A 15,546-nucleotide genomic window follows, 5' to 3' on the forward strand; every position below is an offset into this window, starting at 1 on the left:
AAAAGGTCAAAAACCTCTACACCAGGATGATCAGAGAAGGCTTCTTATATGAGTTGAACCTTGAAGGAAACAAAAGATTTTGAAAGATAGAGGGAGTATGTATTCTAGGCATGCTGGAAAGGAACTACAAAGGCAGGAACTGGATTAGCTAAAGTCAGTAAAGGGCAAGTAGGCCATCTGACTGGATAAAAAGAGAATATGTGAAAGAGTCTGTAGGCCAGAATACAACTGTAAAGACATTTTAAATGCCAAACAGAGAAATGTGTATGTCATCTTAAAGGCAACATAGATTCAAGAAAGATTCTTAAACTAAGGAGTACTGAAACTAGATACTACTACTTTATGGAAAATGGCTTGGAGAAGGGAGAATCTGGAGGCAGGAAAACCAACAAGGTGGCTATCCTAACAGTCTAGACAACAGGGTGATAAGAAACTGAACTAGGGTACTGACACAGTAAATGAGCAGTTTTACTGATTCTTTCTCTACAACAATGGTATGAAAATGTTTTAAGCAAGACTTAGTAATTAACTGGAAACTGGTGGAGTAATGAAAGTTGTTTTCTAGTCCTGGGTGACGAGAAAGATGATAGTGTCCTCAAAAGAAATAAGGATGTTTGGAGGAAGGTCGATTTTATGAAGGAATGATTATGAGTTCTGTGTTAAGTTTGAGATGGTAATTGGAATATCTAGGTGGTGAGGTCCAACAAGCTCCTGGTAATTCAGGCCTGGAGTTCAAGAGAAGAATTAAAGCTGGATATATGGATTTGGGAATTATTTACTTTGAGATGATACTTGAACCCATGGAAGCTGATGAAATCACAAGGAGAATGTAGAAAGAAGAGAAGAAGGGCTTGGAAAGACTCCTAAGAAGTACGCATGAGAAAGGGGCAGGAACTGGGGTAGTAGTATAGCAAAGAAAACTACCACAAGTATACCTGTATCCTTTTTGTATGTGTTTGATGGTTTTAATATTAACAAACATTGTATTTAGATTTAAGGAATGTGAGCCTGTTTCTATTCCTTGACATCCAGAAGCAGACAACTTAAGACTCTTTTCATTTGCACAAGTTGTCCTTCATACTTGAAACACATCCCTCCTTACCTTTGTCTTTCAGAATCCTTATTTTCTTTTCAAAGCTCTGCTCAGGTTATTACTTCTTTTTTTTTAATATAAATTTATTTATTTTTAGTTTTCAATATTCACTTCCACAAGTTTTTGAGTTCCACATTTCCAACCCCTCCCCCCCCAAGATGCCGTGAATTCTGAATACCCCTTCCCCTGGTCTGCCTTCTCTTCTATCTCTCCCCCCTCCCTTCTCTTATCCCCTTCCCCTTCTATTTTCCTGTAGAGCAGGATAGACTTCTGTACCCCATTTCCTGTATTTCTTATTTCCCAGTTGCATGTGAAAACATTTTTTTTAAAACATGTGTTTTTAAAACTTTGAGTTCCAAATTTTTTCCCTTCCTCCCTCCCCACCCACCCTCGTTGAAAAGGCAAGTGACTCAATATAGGTTGTACATGTGCAGTTATGCAAAACACTTCCTTAGTAGACATGTTGTGAAAAACTAACTCTATTTCCCTTAATCCTATCCTGCCCTCCCATTTATTCTATTCTTTCTTTTGACCCTGTCCCTCCTCAGAAGTATTTGCTTCTGATTACCCTCTTTCCCAATCTGCCCTCCTCTCTATCACCCCCTGCTCTCTTGTCCCCTTCTCCCCCTATTTTCCTGTAGGGTAAGACAGATTTCCATACCCAATTGAATGTGTATGTTCTCTCCTTAAGCCAAATCCTATGAGAATAAGATTCCCTCATTCCCTCTCACCTTCCCCTGTTTCCCCTCCACTGTGAGAGACTTTTCTTTTCTGTTTTTTTTTGTGAGATAATTTACCCCATTCTACCTCTCCCTTTCTTCTCCGAGTATCATCCTCTCTCATCCCTTAATTTTATTCTCCAGATATGACCCCTTAATCTTCAACTCACCCTGTGCCCTCTATCTATCTATATATACATACATATAATTTTTTCCTTCAACTACCCTAATACTGACAAAGTTCTCATGAGTTACAAATATCATCTTTCCATGCAGGAATGTAAACAGTTCAATCTTAATAAGTCTCTTATGATTTCTCTTTCCTGTTTACCTCTTCATGTTCCACTGGAGTCCTGTATTTGAAAGTCAAATTTTCTGTTTAGCTCTGGTCTTTTCATCAGGAATGCTTGAAAGTCCTCTATTTCACTGAATGACCATTTTTTCCCCTGAAGAATTATACTCAGTTTTGCTGGATAGGTGATTCTTGGCTGTAATCCTATCTCCTTTGCCCTCTGGAATATTATATTCCATGCCCTGCGGTCCTTTAATGTAGAAGCTGCTAAATCTTGTGTTATCCTGATTGTGTTTCCACAGTACTTGAATTGTTTCCTTCTGGCAGCTTGTAATATTTTCTCCTTGACCTGGGAACTCTGGAATTTGGCTACAATATTCCTAGGAGTTTTCCTTTGGGGATCTCTTTCAGGAGGAGATCTGTGGATTCTTTCAATTTCTATTTTGCCCTCTGGTTCTAATATATCAGGGCAGTTTTCCTTGATAATTTCTTGAAAGATGATGTCTAGGCTCTTTTTTTGATCATGGCTTTCAGATAGTCCAATAATTTTTAAATTCTCTCTCCTGGATCTATTTTCCAGGTCAGTTGTTTTTCCAATGAGATATTTCACATTGTTTTCTAATTTTTCATTCTTTTGGATTTGTTTTACAGTGTCTTGATTTCTCATAAAGTCACTATCTTCCAATTGCTCTATTCTAATTTTTAAGGAAGTATTTTCTTCAGTAATTTTTGGACTTCCTTTTCCATTTGGCCAATTTTTCTTTTTAGGGCATTTTTCTCCTCATTGGCTTTTTGGACCTCTTTTGCCATTTGGGTTAGGCTGTTTTTAAGGTGTTATTTTCTTCAGTATTTTTTTGGGTCTCCTTTAGCAAGCTGTTGACTTGTTTTTCATGATTTTCTTGCATCACTCTCATTTCTCTTCCCAGTTTTTCCTCTACTTCCCTTACTTGCTTCTCAAAATCCCTTTTGAGCTCTTCCAAGGCCTGGGACTGATTCATATTTTTCTTGGAGGCTTTGGATGTAGGAGCTTTGATTTTGTTGTCTTCTTCTGGTTGTATATTTTGATCTTCTTTTTCACCAAAGTAAGATAATATAGTCTGACTCTTTTTGTGCTGCTTGCTCATGATCCCAGCCAATTACTTGAGTTTTAAACTCTTTGTTAAGGTAAGAGTCTGCTTCCAATGTGGAGAGTGTACTGTCCCAAGCTTCAGGGGTTTGTGTAGCTGTTTTCAGAGATACTTGTAGGGACCTGTAAATTTTCAGTTCTACCAAGGTGGTATGATAAGGGGGAGTGTTTACTCCTTTCCTGACCTGTGACCACAAGTATTCCTTTCTGTCCCATAACTGTGAGGAGGGGTTCCTCTCTACAGCCACTACAAGCTCCACCATGCCAGTGCTCCTCCTCACCCCAGCACTGCCACCCAGAACTGTGACCCAGATCCACACACGGGCAAAGCAAGAGATTCCTGCCTCAGCACTGGCAAAGAGATCCCTGCAGTCCCTCTCTGATCAGCCACTGGATTCCCCCTCAGTCTGTGGGCTGGAAGCTCAGGAAGCAGCTGCCCCCCCCCGGGGCCACGCTCTTGGGAATGGAACTGAAACCCTGCCTTCCTCTCTGAGCACCGACAGAAACAGACTTTTCCCACTGACCTTCTAAGTTGTCTTTGGCATTCGTGGATTGAGGAGTCTGGAAACCTCCACAGCTGCCCGTGATTCAGTCCTCTGAGGCCTGCTCCAGGTTTGCTGCTGCCTGCGCGCCCACGCTGCTCTGTGCTCCCAGCCCAGCATGATACACCTTTCTGATCAATCATCCAGGTTGGCTTGGGCTGGAAATTTTTTTCACTCTGTCTTTTTGTGGGTTCTGCTGCTTCAGAATTTGTTTAGAGTCATTTTTTAATGAGTATTTGGAGGGGTTTGGGGAGAGCTCAAGCAAGTCACTGCTTTCACTCTGCCATCTTGGTTCCAATTTTTGCCACTTTTACTACATATCTGTCCTGATACTCAATTGAGGGAAGCGAGTGACTGGATTTTCAAAGGCCAAAGGCATAATAGCACTGTAAAAACTCTGGAAAGTCCTACAAAGTTGAAAGGACTTTGAGTATTTGCTGAATGTGTGTGTGTGTGTGTGTGTGTGTGTGTGTGTGTGTGTGTGTGTGTGTGCATGCATGCATTGAGGATTTTTATGGAGGTAAATATAGAGATGTCCACTACCAGAAGATTTTACATTGGAATCTTTGTGACAACTGCAAATCATGAAGCCCATTTACTAATTTGTAAAGTGATCCGGCCAACACTGGTAGTGTTGAAGGGAACTTTATCAGCGCCCTTATTGATGAAGTTACTGGTCATTAAGTTATTGAAAAAGAATATTTGCCTAGTTTCCTATTGAAATCCTCCTGAATGGATGAGGCTACTGATTGAGCTATACACTCCCATTTGAAGGTATAGCAGTTTTATTTGTTTACATATTTGACACATTCATAAATATGTAACTGTATCTGTGACACCATTGATGGGCTTATTCCCTCCAGTTATACATACCACCATCTGTCCATCTGTCTATCCTATAAATTCATGTGAGGAGGAGAGAGTCCTCTTGATCTTTAAAAGCCAGTATCATATTAAGACAGCACACGATACTTGGCCTTGTTAACATGTGATGCTATTTAAAGGAAATAAGTCACTTCTAATTTCATTTCAATGAATGTACTTTTCAGAATGTTAACCTTGCTCAATAAGGAGAATCTTATTTGTCATATCATCAGTGCAATCACTGAAATGCTTTTCCATTTCAGAATAAACAATAAGTTCCATTACCATGAGATACACATACATATTCACACACACAACATATACAGTCACATATGCTGGTAAATACCACAAAACACAAGTACACACATGTGCAGAGCACACACACATACACACACACATATACACACACACACACACACACACACACACACACACATACACCCAAACATGTGTTCACACACCCCCAAGTGACCTCTTAGTACAAAGCTGACTGGCTCAAACATTCTTTCATTCTGTTTCCATGTTGGGATTCCTGCCTAATTACAAAAATATTGTTTAAATGTCAGTCACATGTGTCTTTGTTGCAACCTCACTGCCATGTGTCTATTCTCCTAGGATATCCTTATAAAGAGGGTGAATCATCTTCAGCATATTTTTCCTCTAGATGTAGCATATTGAGTAAATCATCAACAAAATCAAGTAATGAAGCAAGAAGCCCAGTCATGGTCCAATATTTGTACCAATTTTTCTTAATTAATGATTCATTTTACTTCAATTACACATTTCTTAGGCATCTTCTATGTGCAAGAAACTATATTAAGAGCTGAAAATACAAAAACCAAACAAAAATAGCACCTGCCCTCCAAAAGCTTACATTCTATTTGAGATATACAAGTCAAATCAATTCAAAAAGTTTTAATTAAATATCTAGTATATATATCAAGGAATGTTTTGGGCACTGAATATACAGATTTTTAAAAATGGTCAAAGGATATGAACAGGCAGTTTCCAGAGAAAGAAATTAAAGCTATTTATAACCATATGAAAAATTCTCTAAATCACTATTGATTAGAGAAATGCAAATTAAAATAACTCTAAGGTATCACCTCACACCTAACAGATTGGCTAATATGACAGAAAAGGCAAATGACAAATGTTGGTAGAGTTGTGAACTGATCCAATCATACTTGAGAACAATTTGAAAATACGCTCAAAGGGCTATAAAACTATGCACTGCCTTTGATCCAGCATACCAGTGTGAGGTCCGTATCCCAAAGATATCATTAAAAAAAGGGAAAAGCACTCACATGTACAAAAATATTTATAGCAGCTTTTTTTTGGTGGCAAAGAATTAGGACTTGAAGGGATACCCATCAACTATGAGATGGCTGAAGAAGTTGTGGTATATGCATGTAATGGAATACCATTGTGCTACAAGAAATGATGAGCAAGGAGATTTCAGAAAAACCTAGAAAGATTTATGTGAATGATGCTGAGTGAAGTGAGCAGAAGCAGGAGAGCATTGTACATAGCAACAGCAACATTGTGTGATGATCAACTATGATAGACTTAGCTCTTCTCAGCAATATAATGATCTAAGACAATTCCAAGCCTTGTGATAGAAAATGCTAACCACATCCAGAGAAAGAACTATGGAGTCTGAATGCAGATTGAAGCACATCATTTTCACCTTGTTTTTCTTTCTCACGGTTTTCTCCTTTTGTTCTGATTCTTCTTTCACAACATGACTAATGTGGAAATATGTTTAACATGATTGTGCATGTATAACTTTTATCAGATTGTTTGCTGTCTTGTGGAAGGGGTAGGGGAAGGAGGGAAGGAAAAAAATTTGCAACTCAAAATTTTACCAAAATGAATGTGGAAAACTACCTTTACATGCAATTGGAAAAAATAAAATACAATTAAGGATAAAAAAGAATCAGTCTCATTTTCAAGAAACATGTAAACAGATAAGAAAAAAATACATGAGGAAAAGGACCAACAATATCTAATTTCATCTGCAAACTTCTCACCAGTTTTTGTGGCTACAGTTTTTTGAGGTAACTGATTTTTTTCCATCACAAAAGCACATCACAATTATCCCCATTTCTTCAGTACTTTATGGTCTACAAAGTGATTTCCTCATAATAATTCTATGAGATGAGCTATTCTATTATTATTGTCCTATTCAACAGATGAGGAAAATAATGCTCAGAAAGGGTCAATGACTTGTCCATGGTCACAAATGTAATAAGTGTTTGAGTGTCTGACTCCAAGTCTCATCATTTTCCCACTGAGGTTTTCTAGTTCTTATCCATAACTAGAAATATTGAGCAGAAACAAAGTTTATGTGTATTAGTGAAAACTCAAATATTGGAGATGATAAAAGATAGAACATAAGTGTCTTCTTAATGAAATTAGCAAAGCATATATTTCACCTTCATAATTCACTGTTCTGTCAATGGGCAGTTTTTCTGTACTTTCAATAACAACTAAAACCACACGAGTCTGCTCAGAAATAACTTTTTGCGTACTTTGTCATGCAAAACACAGAGATGATTATGATGCCTTACAAAAGGTTTCTTCACTGGATGGCCCAACATCCTGTGTGAAATGAATAATACATACCATTTATAGCACACTGATGCACATAGGAAGCAAACAGAATGTTAATGAATTTGCTTTTCCTTCTGAAAGAGAATGTACTTTTAGTAATACTATAATATAATTTTCCATTCATTTTGTGCATAGTAACTGAACTCAAATTTGACCATATTTAGGATCCTTCCTGATCTAAGGGTTTTAAGGGTCTTTTTTTTACCAAACATTGAAGAGGGGTTAAATCTAGGACATTGAGGTCCAGAAAATGAGGAGAGGGTAGGATATTGCTCAGGACTTTATAAAACTTAGAAATGACTATGTACTGTCTCCTAATGAAAGCTAACACCTGATGTTTGTAGGACTTGCTTCTTGGATAAGGGAACTATCCCTCTGTCCAGTAAGTGAACCAGGACGCCGAAGATCAGTTCACTAGAGCCATACCCTATGTTTCCCAGTTCCCAAACTTAGGGCAGTTCTTATCTGATATGAGATCACATTACTCCTTTTTAATGTGTCAGGCCAAAAGTAGTGTGAGAGGAACCCCTGACTTTTCAGAGATGATGCTTTTCATAGAGATGATTATTCATATGTAAGTGTAAATATCACAAAGATTGAAGTCCTTCTCTCAATAGAACTTTGGACTTATAATCAACAAAAAGAAAGGTCTTTTCTGAAATTTTGCCACATAGCTACACCACTGATTCCATATCATCATTTCTGATCAAATTCACAGACTAGTATCTACACAGGGAAATATTAGCAATAAATTCTTGGGATACTATTTATGGTCTTCAGATCCATTTAATCAACAAATATCTGTTGACTACCATGTAGCAAGCACTGTCCTGGGCACTGTTGGATATGCAAATATGAGTGACAGTCCCTTTCCACAAGGAGTTTACACAGCTTAATCTAGCTTGCAGATTAAGAAAGTTTCTTGGTCCATACCTTCCCATAGTGCTGAGGACTGAGTGGATGTTCCCAGGTGTTTTTTCTATTCCCACTATCTTTTATTTCATGTGTGTGTATGCATGTATGTACTATCAGTACATACAAATTGCCTTCTGGAATGGCTGAATCAATTCACAGCTCTGCCAATGGTGCCTATGGTACAAACCCTCTAAACTTGACTCTTCATACATATATGTCCACGTCCTTGTCCCTGAAAGAGCTGGAAGGCCTGGTGGACTCAGTACTCCACACAAAGTCCAGGGGCAAATTGTCACTTTGTCTTTTGTAGCATTTAAATGATGCAGGTGCCTATGTCCATCAATTCTTCTACATCTCTTGGAACTTAGAAGAGACAACATTATTTAGTGGGTGGTTAGGACAGTAAGAAAGATCACCTTGGATATTAGCTGTATGACACTGGACAAGCTGCTTAACCTCTCTGAGTCTCAGTTTTCAAAATTTTAAAATGAGGCTTTTGGCCTCTAATGTCCTTTCCAGCTCTGAATTCTTTTATCATTTTGTGCAGCTATGTTTTATTTTCTAAAGCAGAGGGTAAATCTGTTTAAAGAAGGGCCATGATTTTTGTTATTGATTTTAATACATATATCACATGCTTTCCCACTATACGAGTGGTAGTGATCACGACTTTGTACACAATTGGTGCTCAATAAATGTCTCTTGACTTTCACTTTGCGTGTAAGCTGGAGAAAAATCTCATCTTTCTTTCAGAAAGCTGTATAAGCATAAGCAAGGTGCTATTTTCTAAAGCCTGTTTCTAAGTTTCCTTAAGCCAGCTCCCTGTCTGTGCCAGAGAGCCATCCAGTTGAGTAGTCACAAACCTAGACTACCCCAAACCTTGTGTGAGTCTTTACTCAAAAATGAACAAAATGAGTTCATTTGGTTAAGGCTTTGGTGCTACTAGTTTCATAACTGGGAACAGTATGATCTAAAACAAAGAGCATTGACCCAAGAGACAGGCAGCCTGGTTCTGTTCTTAGCCAAAAGTTCTAACTGTGTGGTTTTAATAAGTTACCCCCCTCTCTGCCTTTTTTTTTTGGTCTATAACAATGTGGATAACAACAATATCTTCTTTTTCATTAATTGCCTCACAGGGATATTATGAGGACAGATTCGCACTGTAGACTCTTAAAGTCTTTTAAAAAATGTATACATTATAAATTCATAGTTAATTTTTAATGGTATAACTCCAACTTCCCCACCTCCAAACCAGCCTTGTGTATGTCCTTAGTCTACGTGAATCATTTAGCAGTCAAGAATGGAAAAGGCCCATTAGCTCATTCATTTCAACCTCTGCCGGCATGGGCTTTGCTCTGGAACAGTTTCCCTCTTGCTACCAATCCTGGGCATGCTAACAAAGAAATTTCAAACTGTTGTTTCCCTTCTGTTGTTAGTGATGATAGGGCAAGTTCCCATAACTCTCATAGACAAAGGAGGTGAGAAGGGACCATTGCTTACTCACTGGCTTGTTGTATTTATTCATCTTAATGACGAACTAAAAGAAAACAGATGGGAGAAGCTGTGATGTCTTGCATCCAATTAGCTTTTTAGCTAAGTGTTTCCCAACTAGCCAATGTGTCACGACACACCGAGATGTCACAAAGACCTCACTGGTCTTTGTATGTCTCAGCAAACTGGGCATTCTCTCCAATTTTCTTCCTGGTTGGGAGCCAACCTAAGACAATGTTGCGAAGTAGGAGAGTAATCCAAATTCCATATGAGGATTGGTGGAAGGAACTAGGATGTTTAGCTTAACCTAGTGAGAGGGAGACTTTTAGAAATATAGCAAGTATTTGAAGGGCCATCACATGAAAAAGTGAATTGATCGGTTCTACCTGGCTCCATTGGGAAGGACTAAGAGAAATAGATGGAAGTTACAAAGAGACAAGTTTAGGCTTGCTGTAAAGAAAACTTACCTAATAATATTTTCCATAAGTGGGATGAACTTTTTGGAGAGATCCTAGGCTTCTCATCACTAGAGATATTCAAATAAAGGCTGGTAGCCCATGTGTTGGATATGTTAGAGATGAGATATTATGCAGGTTTGAGTTGGACTAGTTTCTGAAGTCCTTTCTACTTCTAAATTTCTGTGACACAGAGCTCTAGGTAGAGCCAGGACTAGCCACTGGACCAGGGGTGGGGAACCTGTGGCTTGAGGCTACATGTGGCCCTCTAGGTCTAAAGTACAATCCATTGACTAAACTCAAACTTCACAAAACAAATCCCCTTTATAAAAGGATTTGTTCTATGAAACTTGGACTCAATCAAAAGGCCACACCCATGGACCTAGAAGGCCATACGTGGCCTTGAGGCCACAGGTTCTCCACCCCTGCACTGGACCATAGATATAGAAGTAAGACAATCTCAAAGGCTATCCATTCCATGCCCTTCATTTTACAGAAGAAGAAATTGAGGCCTAGAAAAGTGAGTGACCTGCCCAATGTCACACAAGTAGTATCCAGAGACTGGATTTGAACCCATGGCCTCTAACTCTAGAGCTAGTGTTCCTTCTTCCCAAAGCTCAGAACCACAGACTCCCAAGGCCAGTGCTCTTTCTGCTACTATCTATCTATCTATCTATCTATCTATCTATCTATCTATCTATCTATCTATCATATATCTACACACACATACACACACATACATACATATATATATATATAAATTAAATTATACATATATAAACTATGCTATAGTTTCCAAATGCATTCTTATCAAAGACCTACTCTCATACTTTATTTTCTCAATCAGCATCATTTCCCTATGTCAATTTTTTGGTCTCTGTGCAGACTGATGTACAAATATATATGATAAGATTTTCTATAATCAAACAATTGATCAATAAGCATCTATTAAGAACCTACTATGTGTCATGCATTGTGCTAGGCAATAAGGATATAAAGAATGAGGCAGGGGTGGAGCCAAGATGGCAGAGTAAAAGCCGTGACTTGCTTGAGCTCTCCCCCAAACCCCTCCAAATACCTGTAAAATGGCTCTAATCAAATTCTAGAGCAGAAGAACTCACAAAAAGACAGAGTGAAACAAATTTCCAGCCCAAGACAACTTGGATGATTGATTGGAAAGGTCTATTGCATCCAGCTGGGAGAGGAGCACAGTTCTGCTTGCTCCCCCCCACCCCCCACCCCAGGCAAAGACCAGGCCTTCAGCAAACCTGGAGCAGTCCTCAGGGGATTGAATTAAGGGCAGCTGTGGTGGTTTCCAGACTTCTCAACCCACAAACACCAAAGACAATTTTAGAAGGTCAGTGGGAAAGGTCTGTAACCATGGTGAGAGAGAAGCTTAGTCCCAGCCCCAGTCCCAGTGTAGCCTCGGAGTGGTGGCTGCTTCCAGAATTTTTATCCCACAGAGGCTGAATCGAACAGCTTGATCAGAGGGGGATTGCAGGGATCTCTTTGCTGGTGCTGAGGCAGGAATCTCTTGCTTTCCCCGTGTTTGGATCTGGGTCACAGTTTTGGGTGGTGGTCCTGGGGAAAGGAGGAGTGCTGGAGTAGTGTAGCTTATGGTGGTGGTAAGGAGAGAATCCTCACAGTTCCAAGGCAGAAAAGAGTGCTTGTGGTCACTCATAGACTCTCAGAGCCCAGGACAGGAAAGGAGTAAACACCTTGCCCTTGATCATATCACTTTGTAAAAATAAAAATTTGCAGATCTTTTAGAGGCATCTCTGAAAACAGCTGCACAAAACACTTGACGCTGGAGACAGTACATTCTCCACACTGGAAGCAGACCCCTACCTTAACAAAGAGTTTAAAACTCAAGTAATTGTCTGGGAAAATGAGCAAACTGCACAAAAAAAGTCAGACCATAGAATCCTTCTTTGGTGACAAAGAAGATCAAAACATACAACCAGAAGGAGATAACGAATTAGATAAAAAAAAAAAAGGACGAGGCTAATCATTTCCTATCCTGAAGGAGTTTGCATTGCGTTGGAGGGAACAATACATACATATATATGTATACACATACACACATACATACATACATATGTGTATATATGAAACAAATACCGGAAAGTTAAATATAAGATTTTCTAGGGAAGGAGGGAGCTAGAAGTTGGAGGGATCAGGAAACGTTTTGAGTACAAGGTTGCTTTTCAGCTGTATATTATGTATGTCATGAATTAAGCCCAAATTCTGACTTTTAACTCTGATATCCCACAATTTTCTAGGCTGTTCACAAAATGAGACAATTCTATGTGTGTGTGTGTGTGTGTGTGTGTGTACATGCATACCATATATATAATATATAGGTGTGTGTACATACATACACATATATATATGCATATATATGTGTATATATATATATGTGTATATATAATATATATATGTGTATATATATATAATAGTTGAAGAAACTGTGTCTAAAAGAAGTCAGTGACTTGCCCAGGGTCACAGAGATAGTAAATTTCTGAGATCATTTTTGAACTCAGGTCTTCTTGATTCCAGGTCCAGCACAAATTTCTTGAATGGATTATGATGTATAAAAAGTTTGAGAGACTCAGTTTCTGGGTAATTAATCATTTTATAATCATGCTAATAGATAATTAATAAAAAGGGATCAGTGGCACTCTTGAATGCCAAAGACCCCTCATGGTGCCCACTAAATGCTTATATGCCCTTGGAAGAGAGTTCCTAAAGATGGTAATCAACTCTGATTGATTAACAATTAATGAAAAGAATTAATATTATAATGATAGGTGGACCCATTCTGATGAGATGCTGGGGATATGACTTTGATCTCTCTGGCACTGAGACCACCTCTGGCCTTAGGCAATCTCTACAGAGGATCTACCTCTACTCTGACCTGACCAAGTGGAACATAATAGAAAGGAATTCACCGTAGATTAAATTCTTTATTAGGTTCTCTAGTTGGGCAAGGTTTCCTACTCAGGAATGGAAAGGCATGTACCATGGGATTTGGGCAATTTTATCCATCACCAATGTCCTTTGGTTCAATGTAATTAAATAATTGATTATTAATATAAGAGAAATAATCTTTTTTCTCAGGATCAAGATGAGAAGGGCTATTCACAAGCATATCCTTACTAGGTCAGAGTCATACCCAGAGTATGGAAAATGGGCCTTTACCCAGGAGTGCTGCATTAGCAGTATATTCCATTTAAAGGATATTGACAACACAAGCAGTTCTTCAACAGAGTAGAAAAAACAGAACTTAGCACGTAGTTAGCATGAATAGTAAAATAAAAAAAGAAACTACCACATAGCAGGTTGGGCTGGGTTCTTTCCCCACACCTCCATATTCTCCTCCTACTTCATCTGAATCTATGCTGGGCTAGTGTGGGTTGTGGTACTTTGCCTCCAAAGCAAAAATTCCTGGTTGTTGTTCTACATGTAAGGAAATGGGATCCTTTATTTAAACTAAGAAAGATGAACTCATGAAGAAAGATCAACAAACTGGCAAGCTGGTGTCCAGATATAATTAAGAGGGCTGTTTGTTTCTATTTGTGTTGTAAGATAATATGTTCATTTTGGACCAGACATACATTAGAAGCCAAATGCTTGATTCTTTGAATTCAATGTATTTCAAAAAAGCGTTTAATAAGGATTGGCTATGTGCAAAGCCATATGTTAGATGCTGGGGCTATAAAGACCAAAAAGTCAAACAACCTTTGCCCTTGAGGAATTGATATCCCAAACTTTATCTGTCCCAGTAATTGCAGCATGAACTCCATTGCTTTAAATGACCTGTTATTTCCTCAGTGTGGACAATTTCTCCACCAAAGCCCATGACAGAGAAGTCTCCCATAAGATCATAGATCTTGAACTGGAAGGGACCTTGAAGGTTATTTAGCCTAATTCCCTCATTTTTCAGGATGAAGAAACTGAGGCCTAGAGAAGTCAAGCAGCTTGTCTGGAGTTACACGATATATGTTAGAAGCTAGACTGTCTTGACTCTGAGGTCATCCCTCTATGTACTATGCAATACTGCCCCTTGAGGTACGTAGTAAAAATGTGATTATCCTCACTTACAGAGGGAAGATCTCAAAGAGCTTAAGTGACCTGTTCAAAGGCTCACATGCACTAGTCAAGATGGTAGTTGAATTCAGGTCTTTTGACTTTTACAATATTCTGCTACCTCTTCTAAGTATGCCATTTAACCTGGGCAGCTGGGTGGTACAGTGGATAGAGGGTGAGGCCTGGAGTTACAGAGAGCTGAATTCTCATTCAGCCTCACTTACCAATGTGACCTAGGCCCTTCTTCCAGGCTGTCTGCCTCGGTTTCCTCATTTACATAATGAGGATAATAATAGTGCCTACTTCCTAGGGTTGTTGTGAGGATAAAATGAAGTAAGATAATATTGGTAAAGTGTTTTGCAAACATTAAAGAATGGTGTAAATGCTCATGATGAGCTATATTTTATTACCTCTTTGGGCTGCTTTCGAACTACTGATTTTGTCACAAGGTAAGGAATTAAAATGATGGTGAGATCTGTAGAGAATAAAATCATCACCAATCTTATAGTTAGTGATGATTTTATCTCTTTTATTTCCTCCATCCTTTTTCTCCCTGTTTCTTCCTCTTTGGCTTCCTTAAATATACAGATCTCCCCCGGGAGCAGGACATTCCACACTTTCTCGGCCTCCACCCTTTCCATCTCCTGCTGGAGACATGGAAATTGGATAGGTTGTGGCAGCAGTGGCTACTGCTGCTGCTCCTGTCTGGCTTCTGGCTCTCCATAGACCCTGCTAATCAGTGCCAGGCTTATTCAGTTTGGTTCCATTGCCAAAGAAACAATGGGGTTTGAAGAAGTCTGTTCAGGAGGTCACTTGTCCCTCCTCAGCAAAGCATGTAAAGGCACTGAGTGCAGTGTTTCCATAAAGAGCAGCCTTCCACTACCTTCTCTCATGTCCAGATAAACACCTGTGCCTCAGCCCACACAAAGAAAGCTTGGCTACCCAGGGCCAGCATGCTATACCACAGCTACGGGACAGAGGGCCCAAGATATGTGCTAATGGGGTGGATGGGTCTGGTGAGTATCACATTTTCCTCTTTCCTTGAATCTACTTTATGGAGAACACACATTTTTTCTTTGTCATGTTAATGAAAACATATGGAATCTAATTCTTTGAGCTGCCACCTACCATTATGCAAACCTGTTCAAAATGGACATTGACTCAGAATAAGAGTTTCTATAGGGAAGGAGGATGCATTTCATGAAGCCAAGACTAAATGAATAAAGAGGATTTTTAGACGAAGAACAATCATCTTTTAAAGCTACAGTGTTTTTTCAGTCATATATCTTTCTGAAATAAAAACCATCTTGCAATGTCTCCCCCCTACAAGGTACATACATATATACA

The sequence above is a fragment of the Phascolarctos cinereus genome, unplaced genomic scaffold (assembly GCF_003287225.1).
Source record: "Phascolarctos cinereus isolate Bilbo 61053 unplaced genomic scaffold, phaCin_HiC Scaffold_5;HRSCAF=322, whole genome shotgun sequence".
Lineage (NCBI taxonomy): Eukaryota > Metazoa > Chordata > Mammalia > Diprotodontia > Phascolarctidae > Phascolarctos > Phascolarctos cinereus.